Genomic DNA, 16893 nt, shown 5'->3' on the forward strand with positions numbered 1-16893 from the left:
AAGACACCTGAACGTCCTTTAGCATCGGGTGGGAGCTCGAAGATGAAATCCATCGACACCGAGCGCCAGGCCTCGGTGGCCACTGGTAGAGGACGCAGCGGAGCCTGCGACGACGAAGTAGGTTTCACGCGCTGGCAGATCTCGTAGGTGCGCACCCACTTACGTACCCATTTATACAGATGGTCCAATAAAAGTCGCGTGATACATCGGCAAACGTCTTCTCGCGACCGAGATGAGCGCCAAGCGGGGCATCATGAGATAATCCGTGAGCGCAGATCGGGGTCGTTAGGGACAACGACATGTGGGGCATCGAAGTTGTTGATGCTGTACGTCAGCAGCTCATCCTCAAGACGATACCGGTGAATATGGTTTCGTATAGAGCGAGAAAGAGTTCCCAGTGTGTCGGCACTGGGAGAGCGAAGATGCTCCAGGATACTGGAATACGTCGAGTCATGCTCGTAAGCAGCTCGGATTTCGTCGCGAAGTGGTATTACCGGGGAGACGCTTGTCAGGTTGACGCCTGACGTCTCGCACGTGGCACACTCGTCTACAACTTATTCCGTGCGTCGTGCTTGTCGGTACTCTCATAGGACATCGCTGTCCGTAAAGGTAGAGGGGAGGTCGCTGTCAAGTTTACCAATGTTAAATCACGCCGCGCGAGATTACACTTCCGTACACGTTCGGCGAATTCCGAAGCAACGACGTCATTGAGACGAATTACGCGTTTGACTGCATCCTGGGTGTGCCGTGGTTTTCGCGCTATTAAGCAGAGATTGACTGGTTGGCCCGGTCTGTCGAGCGTCGCAGTGACTATGATGTGAGCGAGGTGTTCACGCACCTCCTGGTCGCCCAGAAGGATTGGCCTCACGTCACCGTCGTGGTCCGGTCATCCACGACGCACGTTGTGCACAGAGTGAGCGATGGCCCTTTCTGCACGGCCTGCGCAGTGCTGTTAAATGATGAATACTCGCGGCGAAGCGGAAATGAAGACCAGCTGGCGGTCGAGCAGGGGCTCCCGCAGACGAACGAGATGGCGGTCAAGCAGGGCTCCCGTCAATTGAGCCGGTGGTCGATCAGGTGGCGCTCCCGCTAGAAGGGGGGATCTCATCCAGCGAGAGCAACTCATCCTCGAGTTTGCACTCGAGGCGGCAAAAGAAGAAGTCGAAGCGGCGTCGGCTGAAACCTCGCCGAGAGCCCGTACCAAATGACAGCTCACTGACGGAGTCGGTCTACGTGCTTGAGTATATGGAAGGTACCTCCGGTCGCCGACGAACGCTCGAGCTTGCAAACCCACCTCAAGAGGCGCAGTCAATCACTCGACTTCCGGGTCTCTCCTGGAAGAACTTCCTTCGCGGCCTCAAAGACGATGAAATCGAACATGTCTGCCTGATCACCGACGCCGAGTTGGCGTCACGCGAGGTGAATGCAGTCAGTGACGACGACGCTCCCTCGGGAACAAAGAGCGCCGAACCGAAGTCGACCCGCGAGGAGCGCTTCGCAGCGCAAACTTGGGAAGCGCTACGCGAATCCGGCAACCCAATCTACGAGTCCGCCCGCGAAAATGAAGATGTCTTTCCGGATAAGATCCCAGCTGAGTTACCAGCTGACCGAGGAATTCGCCACGAGATTGATCTCGTGCCCGGCTTGCATTATTATGTGACGCGGCAGTGACCGCTCCCGCGAGATCAGGTCCAAGCTATCGATGACTTCTTCGAGAGCCGCCGCAAGGCGGGTCATGTGCGTGAGATCACATCGCCGCACTCCAGTCCGACCTTCTGTGTAAAGAAGGCCACGGGTGGGTGGCGCATCGTCCATGTCTTCAACAAGCCGAACGACGCTATCATTCCTGCCCAGACGCCGATTTCTCAAAAGAACATGGTGCTCGACGCTATGTCGGGTAGTGAGGTCTTCATCGCCATCGACTTGGCCGATGGGTTCTTTCAAATCCTCATCAGGCTGAGCGACATACCGCTCACAGCGGTAAGCACTCCCAGTGGTATGTTTTGGGAGTGACTTGTTATGCCACAAGGCTTGAAGAATGTCCCCGCCACGCTCAATCGCATGGTATCCCATGTGCCGCGCCCGCTCCGCGATTACTTCGACGAAATCTTGTTTACCGGTCAAGACGAAGAGGCAGCTGCGTTCCCATTTACGAAACGCACAGATGTGAATGGCAAAGCTGTGATAGGCAACGAGAGCGACGATAAACTCGTTCTTAACCGGAGTTGCACGAAGAAACGTCTACATCGTGCCGATCGGGACGCTGCATCATTTATCCTACCCGTGGATGCCACGTACAAGCTCACTCAAGTAGGCTACCTGGTCATCGTTGTTGGCATCTCGGATAGAGTGATACACTTCGAGCTCCTGGTGGTATCTATTGTGTCGCAGCAGCAACAAGATCAGCACACCGAGATGCTCCAGTTACTTCGCCGGTTGGTGGGCAAGCCTCTAACTGCCCGTTACGTGATGGGTGACGCCGACGCAGCCCAGTGGAACGCCGTTGAAGAGGTGTTAAGGGAAGACTGCGAGTATACATACCTGATGTGTTACTTTTATGTGGCCAAGAAGGATTTCAAGAAAACACGCTCCATGGATTTCAACATAGCAACAGTGATGGCTGATGTACACGACTTGCACTATACACGAGCGATGCCGCCTTCCAAGAAAAGCTAGCTGTAGTGCAAGAGCGCTGGGCAAAAATACAAGGCTCTAGAGGTCTTCTCGAAGAACGTTTCGAATGTGTGGCTGAACAAACAATTCTGGCAGTGGCAGTACTTCTACACACTAAGCGGTTACACAACCACCAACAACCCCTGCGAGACTTACAACGCTGCGATCAAAAGGGACGTCACGCTGCGTCGAAAGCTCAAGGTCGATGCTCTCATACTGTAACGGGGTTACATGATGTGGAACACATAGGGGTGCGGAGTACCCGGAGAGCTAACAAACTCTCAGTACATAAGTTGGAGAGTTAACAAGGTATCTCAGTACGTTGGCTGAAAGCCACATGTTATGCATTTGACAAGGTTTAACTATGCTAGATAGTTAAACAGATACGTTTACCCCTAGGCGGCTTGGCTGCAATAATAGTAAATAAAACACTTCTGGTTTTGAAGCATAAAAGTTAAGGTACTAACTTTGAGTCTTGGTCGTGGGCTGTAAGCTCCTTTGGATAAGGAACTTAGTATTAGTGATCTATGAGTCGAACGTCTTCCTCTGACGCTAAAGCTACGGCAGCCCCGCTGCACTTGGTAGCACTTGTAGTCAATCCCGCTCCTGAGTCGGTTGACTTTATCCTCTGCGAGTATGGAACACCCCGTGTTCGCGATTTAGCCCCTGGCGCAGCAGGATGCGCTTACTAAGCTTATGTCCTTGCTTGACCCGGAGGGTGTGGCTCATCTTGTGTCGCAAGGTCCAGAGGCGGTCACCTCCAGGCTGGAATCGTTACCATCTTACGAGAAAGCGCTCTTGGAGCACGTCCAAGAGAAGATGAGCGCCGCAGCGCCGGCAGCGGCCGATGACGCGTGAAGAGTCTATAAGACTGAAACCGCTCATGGTGAGCGTAAAAACCTTCGAAGGGACGGATGGAGAGAATCTCCTTCTCTGGACCCGTGATGTCGATATGGTCATGGGATCGGCCCTGCTCCAGTCTGAGCATCAGCGCGTGGTGCTGGCTATCTCCAGGCTTGGAGGTCGCGCTCGCGAATTGGCACTAAAGTGCGGCACGTCTGTTGACGCTGCATTTCCCACTTGGGATCAGCAGCTGAAGCAACAGCTTTCGCGCGTGTTCGCACCGCCTAACCAGGCGTACCGTATCCGGTCGAAATTCCTAGCTACCCGGCAGGGTAAGAAGGACTTATTGGACTATGTCCAAGAGTTGAGAATTCTTATCGCCGGAATGGCGGCGGGCCCTCTTCCGGGACTGGTCAGCGTGACTGTGTTCATGGAGGCACTTCGTGTGAGCGCAGCTCGAGCGGAAGTTTTTTGTGTACACCCTAACTCTTTCGAAGAGGCGGTGGATGTGGCCTTGATTGCCGAGCACAACTTCAGGTCAGCTCGACCTGGTTGGAGCACTGGTAGCGCGAGATCATCGAGCTGTCCGGAGCCGATAGACCTCAGCTATGCTGAAGAAGAAGCGGAGCTTCTTGCTGCGGAGCAGTGCGCCGGTATCCACCGGTGCTTTGTGTGCAATAGCACTAAGCACTTGAGGGCCTATTGCCCTCTGCGCAAGAAGCGCGAGGCTCCGGCGAGCCAACCCTCCGGGTCATCGCCGGGAAACGGCAACTCCCAGTAGGCGCGGGAAAGGCCATTGATAACGGGTTTCCACGCGAGCGAGGAGATGATTTGTTGAAGATAACAGTAATGTTTGACATTTGGAGACTGAAACTCGGTGGTGACCCTCCGGCAAAGGTTCCACCACTGTTAGTAAAGCTGAGGGATGGTGCCAACCCGCAGAAGTGCAAGGCGAGGCAGTATCCGCCGCACTTAAGAGAGTTTTTGAAAGACTTTAACACTGAACTCGAGCGTATGGGGTGGGTTTTTGAAAACCCACAGAGTCGATGGGCCAGTCCAGCACTACCAGTGAGGAAGCCCGGCTCTTACGAATACCGGCAGACCAGTGACTACCATGCAGTGAATGCTGAGACTGAAGCTGCGGCGGGTGTGATGCCGATTCTTCGTGTCATTACGGGGCACGTACGTGGGATGGCTTATTTCGGTTTGTTTGACTTTCTAAAAGGTTTCTGGTAGCTCCCTTTGGCAAAAGAGTGTCAGGAATTTATTTCGAATATGACGGATAGTAAAGTGTATACACCTACCCAAGTGCCACAAGGATGTAGTGATGCTGCCATCCATTTTCAGCGAACGATGAAGACGTATTTCAAAGAGTTACTGTACAAGCACCTACTAGTTTGGGTAGATGACCTCCTACTGTATGGTAGCAATATTGATGAGTACCTGGAGAAGCTTCAAAAACTTTTTTCTTTGGTAAACGACTTCGGTTTGAAACTGAGTGTGAAAAAGTCGAGTCTACATCAGAGAAGCGTGAAGTGGTGTGGGAACATTATAGATGGCGCTGGAGTAACGCATGACCCCGAGCGCATACGATCACTACGGGAAATGCCGTACCAGCATACTGCTGCAGACCTACAGCAGTTCTTGTGTGCAGCGAGTTGTCTGCGAGAAAGTATTGTGGGCTACGCCGTAGCTGTGAAGCCACTTCAGGAGTGTTTCGACGTTGCACTCCGGAGCAAAAAGAAGTCGAAGCGAGCTGCCGCAGCGGTTCCTATAGTGTTTACTGCTGAGCTTCGAGTAGGTTTCGACAAAGTCCGTGAGTTGCTGGCTACATCTGCTACTCTGCACCACCCCAGTGCCGATGGAGACATGGTGCTAGTCACGGATGTCTCTGACCAGGATTGAAGCGTTTTAGTGACTGAAGTTGAGAGCTGGGACTCTACAAAGGACGTTAGCGAGCAGTCTCACCGGCTTTTGACGTGTCTAAGTGGTACATTTACTGGAGCTCAAGTGAATAGGAGTGTAATTGAAAAGGAAGCGTTCCCTCTAGTCACTGCCTGCGAAAAGCTATCGTATTTACTGATGAGACCGAGGAGATTTCGGATGTTCTGCGATCACAGGAACTTGATACATGTATTTGCGCCTGCGGAGAATATCAAGAAGCATATTCGTGGTATATTACTTCGCTGGGCACTGAAGCTGAGTGACTTTTGGTACACTATCAATCCTATCGCCAGGACTGCTAGCGTGTGGGCTGATATGTTGAGCCGGTGGGCTTGTCAGCCAGCAGAACCTGTTCGCGTGCGCCGAGTGGTTACCCGCCGGGCCCACCAGCAGGAGCAAGTCACGCTCCGCCCTCTGGACGACGAAAACTTTGTATGGCCGACACTTGACGCAGTGTCGCGGGCTCAGAAGCGACACGCACCGCGGCCACTATCATCATGGCTGGTAGAACGGTCTGATGGACTGCTATTAAAAGGAAGCTTATTGTGAATACCAACCGAAGAGCATGCATTGCTGCGTCGACTGATGATTATCTTGCATTGTGGGCCTCAAGGCCATCGTGACCGGCATGCAATGATGGCCCAGTTGGTCAGTGTGTTCTCGATTGAACGGCTCCGTGTGCACGTAGAGCGCTTCCTGTCGAAGTGCCTGTTGTGTATGCACATCAAAGGAGGGAAAATCATTCCGAGTCCATGGGGAGAAACGTACCGTAACCAGACGCGGAATGAAGCGCTACATTTTGACTTTTTATCTCTGGGTGAATCATTTGGAGACAACCAGTACCTGCTGGCACTGAAGGACGATGCTAGTCATTTTTGTGAATTAGTAGTCGGTGAGTCACCGACCAGTGCCGTGGTCGCTGAGTCTATTCTACAGTGGCATTCTCGTTTTGGGGTACCGCAACTGTGGATTAGTGACCAAGGTACTCATTTCAAATGTGAAGTGGTTGACACCCTGAGGAGTATGTTGAAGTGCGATCACGAATTTTCGGTGGCATATTGTCCGTGGATAAATGGATCTATTGAGCGGTTAAATAGGGATATTCTACAGGTTTTTTAAGTTATGATTTTGGAGTACAAGCTGGATCATCGTGACTGGGAGTCACTGGTCTCTGTAGTACAGTTTAGCTTGAACCACACACCTCTACCCTCGCTAGCCTACAAGTCACCACTGGAACTATTTACGGGGCTGCCGCCGCCGTCACTTTTTGCCACGCTTTCGTACGCAAACAACGCCAAGGTGAGATCATTGAAGTTGGGAGCTCTGACAAAATTGAGCGCTCGCTGGCCCAGCTACGTGCTAGTATTCACAATATGCACAGAGATGTCAGTAATGCGAGGGAGAAGCAAACTTTATTGAGCAAGAAATAGGAGTGTGGAGAAAATTAGTGAATTTTTCGGCTGGAGATTTTGTGCTACGCTCTCGAGTGGATGAGAAACACAAGAGCAAACTTCTAGTTACTTGGGTAGGGACGTACGTGGTGACGGAGGCTCACTCGAGACATTTTGTGGTTAGAGACTTAGTGACCGGCAAGTCACATGACGTGTACGCATCACGGCTGAAGTTCTTTGTCGATAGTGACCTAGAAGTAACTGGAGAATTGCTACAACATGTGACAAGCCAAGGTGTTGTGCTCGATGCGGACACGATTAAGCAGCACCGTTGGAATGTACAACGAAAGGACTACGAACTCTACGTTAGCTGGCGTGGTCTCGAGGATATCGAGGATTCCTGGGAGCCATTTGCTGCTATGGCACGAGATGTTAGAGCTCTAGTGGATATCTATGTTACAGCTGCGGAGAATACACAACTTGCTGAACATTGGACTCGCCTCAGCCGGCCTCAAAGAAGCGGCAGTTAGTGTACGGTCAGGTTCTGACTGTGCACTTTTTCCAAGTGGTCATGATGTACTGTTTGGATATGATTGCACGATTTCAACAGAGCCAAGTTGCAACAAGTCAAGCTGAAGTTCCATGTGACGGGACATTTTTTCGATTGGTGAAATTTTGATTAGCGAATATTTCGAGTAATTTCTACTATGATATTCCAATTTTCAAAAAAATCGAGGGGACACACTTCCAGAAGAGAGACGTTAACGAGTGTCGACGAAGCACAGGATGGAGTTACGTTCACGAGGCTAGATGAGGCTTTAAGAGAGGGGTTTGTAGTGGGTTTAGAGGTTGGATAGCCTCATACAGCTCGTGCAGTGGGCGGCAAGGCAATCTTCAGATCGGCAGTGGCAGGGTTGTCACTGCCATCCTTCGAGTGAATGGCTGGTTGAGAGGCTTGCTGGCCCAAGCTGGCAGATAGCGTAGTAGAAAAGAGAGAGTAACAGTTTGTGTTTTGCTTAATACACCAGGCAAAGACGTGAAGGGAGTGCCAGCTCCCCCATTTTGGTGTTCATTTGCGAGACCCACCACAATTGCCGAGTTTCCTTGAAGGCAGGCGAGCTAGCCGAGGTGGTCGTGCTGGGACCTGAGGAGGAGTTGAACTCCTCATCCGTCGTGGACGACGCGGTCCTATAGACACCAAGAAGGCGCTGAGCACCAGAAGTGGATCGGCGATCCTTAAAGATCCATCGGATCCCTTCTACCCTGGGTTGAAGGAGTATGGAGACGTTGTCGCGAAAGACCCACTGACGGGCCTGCCTCCGGATCGAGGCGTATGTCATGAGATTGACCTGGTTCCTGGAACCAAATACTGCGTGACAAGGCTATGGCACTTGCCAAGAGATCAGTGTGACGTCATTGACCCTTTCTTCCGTGCGAAGCACGGGGCAGGGATGGTGCGGAAGAGTAAGTATCCGCACTCGACCAACGTACTGTGTCAGAAAGCCGAGCGGCAAGTGGCGCATTGCTCATGCTTTCAGCAATTTAAATGCGGCCACCATCCCGGCGCAAACGCCGATTCCTCGCAAGGATGCTCTGCAGAACAACATGGTAGGCTGTACGTTGTACAGCGCACTCGACTTGGTCGATGGATACTACCAATTGCTCATGAGAGTGAGCGACATTCCACTGACAGCGGTTAGTAAGTACTCCGAGCGGTATGCTCTGGGAGTGGCTGGTCATGCCCCAGGGGCTGTCGAACGCACCAGCAACGTTCAATCGTCTTGTGACGCAGTTGTTTAGGCCCCATCGGGCGTACGCTCAGACGTACTTTGACGATATATTCGTCCATAGTCCTGCTGAGCACGGAAGGTCAGACGTGAAGAACCACATTGACCATTTGCGAGCGGTGCTCGAGTGCATGAGTACTAATAAGTCGTATGCCAACTTGGACAAGTGCGTCTTTGGCGCGTAGGAGACACCTTTCCTCGGGTGCTTCATTGGGAAGCGTGGCTTACGAGCAGACCCTGCCAAAGTCAAGGCCATCGTGGACTGGCCGGTTCCCAAGACCAAAAAGACTTACGCAAGTGGCTAGGTTTCGCCAGCTACTTGCACAAGTACAAAGCGAAATACGCAGAGATGGCCCGGCCATTATCAGATCTCCTTAAAAAGGATGCACCATGGTGCTGGAACGTCGAGCACGACGGAGCCTTTGAGGCTGTGAAGGAGAGCCTCCTCCAGGCGCTAATCTTTGCGCTACCGGACCCGGATCGTCTGTTTAGCGTCGTCTGTGACGCCTCCGATTTTGCAATCGGTTGTGCTTTACTACAAGCAGACGCCGAAGGGCGTCAACGCGTAATTGCGTTTTGAGTCTCGCCAGCTGAAAGCTGCAGAGAAGAGCTATCCAGTTTACGACAAAGAGCTATTTGCAATGACGTATGCTCTAGTCAAATTCAGGGTACACCTGCTAGGCTCTAAGCCTTTTGTGATCTTTACTGATCATGCGTCGCTACGCACTGCGACACAGTAGCCTCACCTCTTTTAGAGAATGGCAAGATTGCTTTCCTTCTTTGCCGAGTACAAATTCGAGGTGAAAGTACAAGCCGGGGTGGCTTAATTTAGTGGCTGATGCGCTCTCGCGCAGACCGGACTACGAGATAGATCAAGTCGCGACAGTGACGTCATCAGTGCCTGGCTTGATATGCGGAGCGTATGCACAGGACAGCATGTGCGTAGCGCTGCTACGGGCTCTTGGGAGCGAAGAGCTTAAAGACTCTGACAAGGATTTGTCTGGGTGTCTACGCGCGCGGCTGCATCGATGCCCACTCGATGGCAGCCTGCTGTACTACATCACCGACACTGAGGATAACCCTCGTGTAGTCGCTCGTCATAATGAGGATCTGAAGTATCGAATCCTCTTTGAGGTTCAAGATACGCCCGTGGGCGGGCACTTAGGTCTGGACAAGATCTATGGCTCGGTGAGCTCGATGTACTGGTGGTCCAAGCTGTATAAGTGGGTCGGCACCTATGTACGCACGTGTGAGACATGTCAACGGACAAAGTCCGCGCCGAGCACGGCAGCGCCATAGGCGAGTTTGCCTGTTCCTAAGGGATGTTGGTAGTTCATGTGTGTGGACTTTGAGTGTGGCCCTCTCAAGGATAAGGCGGGAAACACGGGTATTGTGGTCTTTGTAGACCGATCGAGCAAGATGGCTCATCTAGCGGCGGCGCCGGACACCATTGATGGTGAGGGTACAGCTTTGCTGTTTTTAGACCGCTTCTTTCGCCAACATGGCTTGCCTGAGGCAACTGTCTAGGATCGAGACCCGCGCTTTACCGCGAGGTTCTGGACGTCCCTATTCAGAGTGTTCGGCTCGTTTGGACATGTCCACAGTGGACCATCCGCAGACCGACGGTCAAACCGAACGTGCTAATCGAGTTGTGGAGAATATCCTCCGAAGCGTATGCGCTGAGGCGCCAAAATGCTGGAGCCGGATGCTCCCACTCGTTGAGTTTGCATGATATAATGCAGTGCACGCCTCGACCGGCTACACTCCAATCTATGTGAACGGCTTGGTGATCCCTCGCGTCCCACTGACGCCGCCACGCAGTGGCTCAGGGCTAAATGGGGGATGGATAGCCGAGCGGCTAGCTAATGTCAGCCCTGTTGCGGCTCACAAGCAAGTCGATGGCTTTGTCTCTTTGTGACTAAGCGTAATGCGTCAAGTACGCGACGCTGTGGCTGAAAGCCAAGACACACTGAAGAAACATGCAGATGCCAAGGGCAGAAGCAATGTTGAGAGGTTTGAGGTCGATGACCACATTTTATTAAACGCGAAACCCCTACCAACTCATGCATTGTCTGCAGTCTTCAAGACATCATTGAGACCTCGGTTCATAGGACTGTTTAAGTTCGTGGCCAGGAAGGGCCTAGTGTAAACGATCTACCTTCCGAAGAAGCTGCGCACGCATCCGGTCCTTTATGTTGGCTTGCTTAAGCCATCTTAAGACCCTGCTCGGGTGTGCGCGGAGGCGTTGGCGCCTAACGGTAGCTGGTCCACGGACAGCTGCAGGGCGGCAGGTGGTAGTACCACGGGAGGCTGGATGACAGCAAATGGTAGACCCACAGCAGGCTGATCAACAGCAAGTGGCAGAGCCACAGGTCGCGGAGCGAAGTGCTCGAGACGCAGGAGCAAGGCAAGCTGAACGTTCAGCCGAGCGACTGGACGCTCAAGGTCCGGGACCTGGTTGTGAGTCAACTGTGGTGACTGTAACCTATCCACAAGGTGGATCATCTCTTCGAGATCGACCGACGGGCGGTGAACGTGAACGTTCGCGTCGTGAACACTGGCATCGTTTGGACGCAGACGCCGTTTCGGCAAGTGCTGACTCTCCCAGCGAGAGCTCAGCTGAAGCAAGGCCTCCTCCTGTTCTGCTCATTGATCACGGCGAGCTCCACTATCACGTGGAACGCCTTGTGGCGCGGCGTAGACGTCAGGGTCGTACCCAGTACTTTGTGAACTGGAGGGGTTACCTTCACTCACAGAACTCGTAGGAGTTTGAGTTTATCCTCCAGCAAGATTGCCCTGACGCCGTGGACGCTTACGACCGGGCACATCCTGTGCCGAAGCGCCACCATGGCGTGTGACAGCGTCGCCAGGAGCTGGGCGCCTCCCACTAGAGTGGGGAGTGAACAGGTCAGTACTTGAGCTCAGGCTCTGACCAGTGGCTGCAGCAGCCAGCTCGTACGTATGAGCGGTGCTCGCAGCGGGAGCAGGAGGTGGAGAAACCTCGTGGTGCTGGGGACGTGGTCCCGAAGGAAGCAGGTGTTTCGTGCTGTGCTGAACAAGGTTCAGGCTCACGCGTCTCGAAATAGGCATAGTTGTTTTGAAACAACTTGCTCGATGAGCTTGATCCAAATGTGGATGCGCTATAACAGCGAAAGTGGTTTGTCCCGGACGGAGATCGAACCACTGGCCTTTGGCTTTCCAGGCCAGATTTCTACCATTGAGCTATAAAGGCGATGCCCGTAAGTTTGTTCGAGTACGGACTACTCATGGCATGAAAAGGTGGCGGCCGCGTGAGATCGAACCACCGACCTGTGGCTTCCAAAGCCAACGCTTGACCACTGAGCTAAAAGGGTGTTGCCCTTAAGCTTGTCCATTCTAGAACAACAGTTCATGGAACGAGAGGGCTGTTCCCTGGTGGGTTCGAACCACCGACCTGTGGCTCTCAAAGCTAACGCTCATCCATTGAGCTAAAAGGGTGTTGCCCTTAAGCTTGTTCAAGCGTGGAAACTGGTTCATGGAACGAGAGGGTGACGCCCTGGTGGGATCGAACCACCAATCTATCGCTTGTGAAGCGAGTGTCCAACCGCTGAGCTGTTGTCGACAACTCGGATGAGTCAAAAGCATAACACTAAGCGATTTGCAGCTCTTGGAGTAGGCGCGGAGCGCGAGCGTATGTCTGATACCGCTTGAGAACAAGATGTGCGGTGCGCTTGGAGCATTGGGCCGTCGTCCGACGACAAGAAGCTGGACATCAACGATGCGTAGGCGTCTGTGAGCTCGCGGAGATGCACAAGGCTGGTGTGAGGTGTAGTAACCTCCGTCGTCTTGACAAGACGTGTCCTCGCTGAGGAAGTTTTGAGAGCGAGATATTCTTATCTTAGTGGGGGGAGTGTAACGGGGTTACATGGTGTGGAACACATAGGGGTGCGGAGTACCCGGAGAGCTAACAAACTCTCAGTACATAAGTTGGAGAGTTAACAAGGTCTCTCAGTACGTTGGCTGAAAGCCACACGTTATGCATTTGATTAGGTTTAACTATGCTAGAAGGTTAAACAGATATATATACCCCTAGGCGGCTTGGCCGTAAATAAAACACTTCTGGTTTTGAAGCATAAAAGCTAAGGTATTAACTTTGAGTCCTGGTCGTGGACTGTAAGTGTCCTTCGGATATGGAACTTAGTATTAGTGACTCTTTGAGTCAAACGTCTTCCTCTGACACTAAAGCTGCGGCAGCCCCGCAGCAGGTAGCCATAGAGAGGATAGACACCGCCTCCGGCTCTCGGGCTTCTTACGACAAGTCGTGAAGCTCTTCAGAGGGATTCCGTGCGGCGCGAGAAGCACGCACCGGGCCGCTTCCAAGTTGTCGATGAACAGCTGCTGCTTCTGGACCAGGGCACGCTCGTAAACGCCCTTAGAAGTGTGGCCACCGACAAGGTCACGAGGAGCGACGAGGATCTCCAGAAAGAGATCAGCCCCAGAGCTTTCCTCAGGAGGCCAATAACCTATTGAGCTGATGGCAGCTCCCTGGTTGACGGATGTCGCCACCAAACGCCCACGCATGCGCTGGGCAGCCTGGAAGTCCTCCTGCTGCTGGTCGAGGTCGTTCGTGATCTCCCGGGGCTCATGGATAGCACCCTCCTCTTCCTCTTCATCCGAGGAATCGAAGAGGTTACCCAGTCTCCTTCTCCTCGTGGAGTGGAGACTTCGAGGCCGTGATCTTCTTAGAAGGACTAGCGTCTTCGGTTGTGGCTTTGGCTGCCTTAGCACGCTCAAGACCCTCGGCGAGCGAGAGATGTTTGGGAGGTTTCTCCTCCTCGTCGTCGCCAGATTAGGGAGAGCCCTTAGCCTTGATGACAGGACTCTCAGAGCGTACATACGTCCTGGGACTGTGATCTCCGTGATCACTAGCGAGCAAGTGATCAAACTGCCTCGAATGGTCCCGGAATTAAACGAATTGGGTCTTCTTCGAGGAGATTTGAGTCTTTGTTTCATCGATCGTCAGCGTGGGAAAAATAAGGTTGAAAAGTACTGTCGCAGTTTCAGCGACCCTCGAGGCAAAATCATTGATCGAGTGGCTGTTGCCGTCACCGCCGAGTCGCTGATCTGTGCTGCCAGTATCGTCGACTATGCGTATATCAAGAAGCTGACGTGGCTGATGAGGCACAAAGGCGGTCAAAGTGCGTCAAATGAGCATCAGATTCGACGTGATTCTGAACCGCGACCCAAATGTTGCGAAAGCTGTGGCAAAAGTTTTGCCAAATTTTCATTTTCGAGCGCTGGAATGGGTGCAGATTGCCAAATTTGTCGCCGCGTGGTGTGCAGTAAGTGCAGCGTCGTCAAGAAATGACAGTAGATGTGTCGAACACTGGCGCAGTGAAACAATGCGCACTACGGTTCTGTCTCGAGTGTCTACATGAAGCAAAGGAGCTGTAACGGGGTACGTAGCACTAAGTGTACCCTGGTTACATGAAGTGTGACACTTCATACTTCAGGAGTATGACATGTCATACTCCGGGATAAGTGGTACAAGGTACCAAGGTCATTCAAAACCAACCATTGGTTTTATGACATTGCATTTCTATAGGTAACTGATAGTTTGTATTAACCTCAAACTTAACCTACCTATAAATATACTCAGTTTACAATCTACCTTATTTAGGTCACTTCGCTCTCTTTAATTAAAGAGGGGACCTGTGAACTGCCGTTCACTGAGAGTTTGTATACTCTCGGAAGATAACTTCCTCTAGCGCAAGGTGCTGTGTGACCCCGTCACAGGAGCAGTGTGTGTGGGGAATGGCTTTGAGTGGGGTCGACACTGCATCAGAGACGTCGTCAGCTTCTGGTTCGGCGAGATCTGGCCCCTACAGATACAATACGAGAAATTAAAAAAAGTAAAACCACGCTGTTGTCGTCGTTCTCGCTGGGCACTGGAGTGTGCCCTCTCACGGAGCTCACAGGAGCATCGTGAGTGCTCCCGGACTCGGCCTCGTCGTCACTGCCCGAACCGAACTCACGTTCAGCGAACCGCGGGTTCGGCCGGTTGTCTGGAGAGACCGAATGTGACTGACTGCGGCGCTTGCTTGCACGCTTGCTTGCAGCCGCTTCATCAGATGAACCGATCGCCTCCGAGGCCACCTAAGTAGCCTCCTGAAGTGCAGAGCCTTTGTTGCGAGGCTTAGTGCTCTTGACTTGCGCCTTCCCGGCAGCAGCCTTGAAACGAGTTCTCGCACCGCCCTTCGCAATGCCACGGGGCATGCTAAAGGTCGATCTGGAGACCGAGGAGAAGAGCGCTCAAGTGCTGCTCGAGGCTCTATCTGTAAAGTGAGCCTCCGCCGCGTTCGCGCAGCCAAGTCGATGTATTTCGACTTTTTTTTTGAGAATGAGCGTACATTTCCTCATTCTAATTGGTCGGTACAAAGCTGGGCGCCTCTTGCAGGATGAAAACTTTTTAGGGTCCCCTAACACAGCTCTTCGAGCTGCGCCTTACCGTTGTAATGAACTATTTTTTATTAGTAATAAACTAATTTCACGATTATTGTGATAATTCAAAATATTTCGAATACGGTCTTCAGATGAAGTTCTATTACATGACAAAGGGAGTGGGAGATGAACAAAAAAGTGTTATCACATAGAACAGATTTGAAGTTGACAATTCAGGCTGAATTGTTAAATTTCAGCCCGGCTGACAGCCGACTTATGTAGTTTATTATCTTGTACTTAGTACATTTATCACGATTCTTGATGCTCTGTTTTCGGTTCCCGAGGCTCAGCTGCTCCGTAGATCCAATTCTTTTATTACAAACGTTTACCGTCTCTATCAGTTATAGACTCTAATTTAACCGATCTGCCCAGATAAAAGCACCCTCCCTAATAAAGTCACATCTTTAAATTTCGATTTTATTCTTGAATTAAATACAAGCGCTAAGATAAACGTTTTATAATTTCATAAGTTTGGGCACGATGTAACCGTATCGTACCGGGAGTCCTGGCGGGGAAACAAGGTGGGTGAATTATGTTCAGTACACAAAAAATATAAAGGTAAGGTGCCGGACGGACCTTTACATGTGCATGATGGTGATTATCGGATAAGGTGCCATGAGGTAGTGATATTAATAATTTATCACCCTCATGGCACATGTAAAGGATCACCATGATACCCAGGCATGTCCGGCGGACATTGTCCGCACAGGGGTACTGCATTCAGAAAAAGTACAAAACTTCCTTTAAAAGTTTTCAAAAGTACCCCTTAAAAATGAGGGAGGCCAATCAAAGCGGATGTAGGTTTGTTATTAAGGATTACCTCGGGGTGTGAAAAAGTGTGCCCAATCTTGATGCACATACAAAAAAATCAGTATAATCGCCACTCTCCTTTTAGGATTGGACACAATTTTGAAAATACCCACTACGGACACACCTGGGTATCACTGATACCAGCACATATCGACGGAAGACATGGCCTATTAATAGGAATAGGTATATAGATGCACTACCTTTAGTGGGCGAAATAGGTTACCGTATGGCCAAGATAGACTTGAAAAGAGGATCTGCTAAGGATTGGAATAGGCATGGTACCCATATCTTCCGACGATATGAACTGTACACTAACTTTTGATTAGTACTAATATTAGAATTAGTACTAATATTAGAAATAGTTAATATCCTGATATTTATCAGGATACTAATATTGCTAGATAAAGGTGACAATTATTAATACTACCTCCGCTCGGAAAAAGATAACCATTTCAAATTATATTACAGCCTACCCAACAAAATACCCTCTCTATGCCGATCATTTTTTGGATTTCGAATCTCCCGCGCTTTCCCGACCAGACTGGCTCCCATTTTGAAAGCTGGCATCTGGGGGAGATCACAGACAGTGAGCGCCAGGCCATCTGGGAGACCTTACTGCTTCGCAGCGTGGGAGAAGTGGTCAAACATGGAGAGATCGTTCGGGTTGCAGCGTACTTCCGTGTGGGCCGCCAAGTTGTCGAACGAATTTGGAGGCGTGGAATCAATTCGATGGGAGATCGAGTAGCAGCCGTGGTCAAGTCAAGGAAGAGCGCATGTGGTAGGAAGAAGTTGGATCGAGCTGAGCTGTGCGAGAGAATCGCTGCAGTTCCTGTCAATGAGCGCGAAAACCAGCGATCTGCTTCAGCGCGCGTCCAACATGAGCTGCTACCTGGTCAGCAGCTGATCAAGGAAGACTACATACGGCGTGCGCTCAGACAGACCCGTCCACTACTTACACCCGCGCA

The 16893-nt window shown here is 51.5% G+C and overlaps 1 non-coding gene and 2 pseudogenes across 3 annotated transcripts; all 3 read right to left on the reverse strand.

The window, feature by feature from the left end:
- Positions 1 to 11798: 11798 nt before the first annotated feature.
- Positions 11799 to 11870, reverse strand: PITG_25592 (annotated as a pseudogene). The gene has a single exon. The product of its transcript is annotated as a tRNA-OTHER (tRNA).
- A 49-nt stretch (positions 11871 to 11919) lies between these two features.
- Positions 11920 to 11991, reverse strand: PITG_25593 (annotated as a pseudogene). The gene has a single exon. The product of its transcript is annotated as a tRNA-OTHER (tRNA).
- A 175-nt stretch (positions 11992 to 12166) lies between these two features.
- On the reverse strand, positions 12167 to 12237 carry PITG_25595. Its single transcript has one exon. It is a non-coding gene; the product is annotated as a tRNA-Val (tRNA).
- Between the last annotated feature and the right edge of the window lie 4656 nt (positions 12238 to 16893).

Source organism: Phytophthora infestans, genomic scaffold (assembly GCF_000142945.1).
Source record: "Phytophthora infestans T30-4 supercont1.2 genomic scaffold, whole genome shotgun sequence".
Classification (NCBI taxonomy): domain Eukaryota; phylum Oomycota; class Peronosporomycetes; order Peronosporales; family Peronosporaceae; genus Phytophthora; species Phytophthora infestans.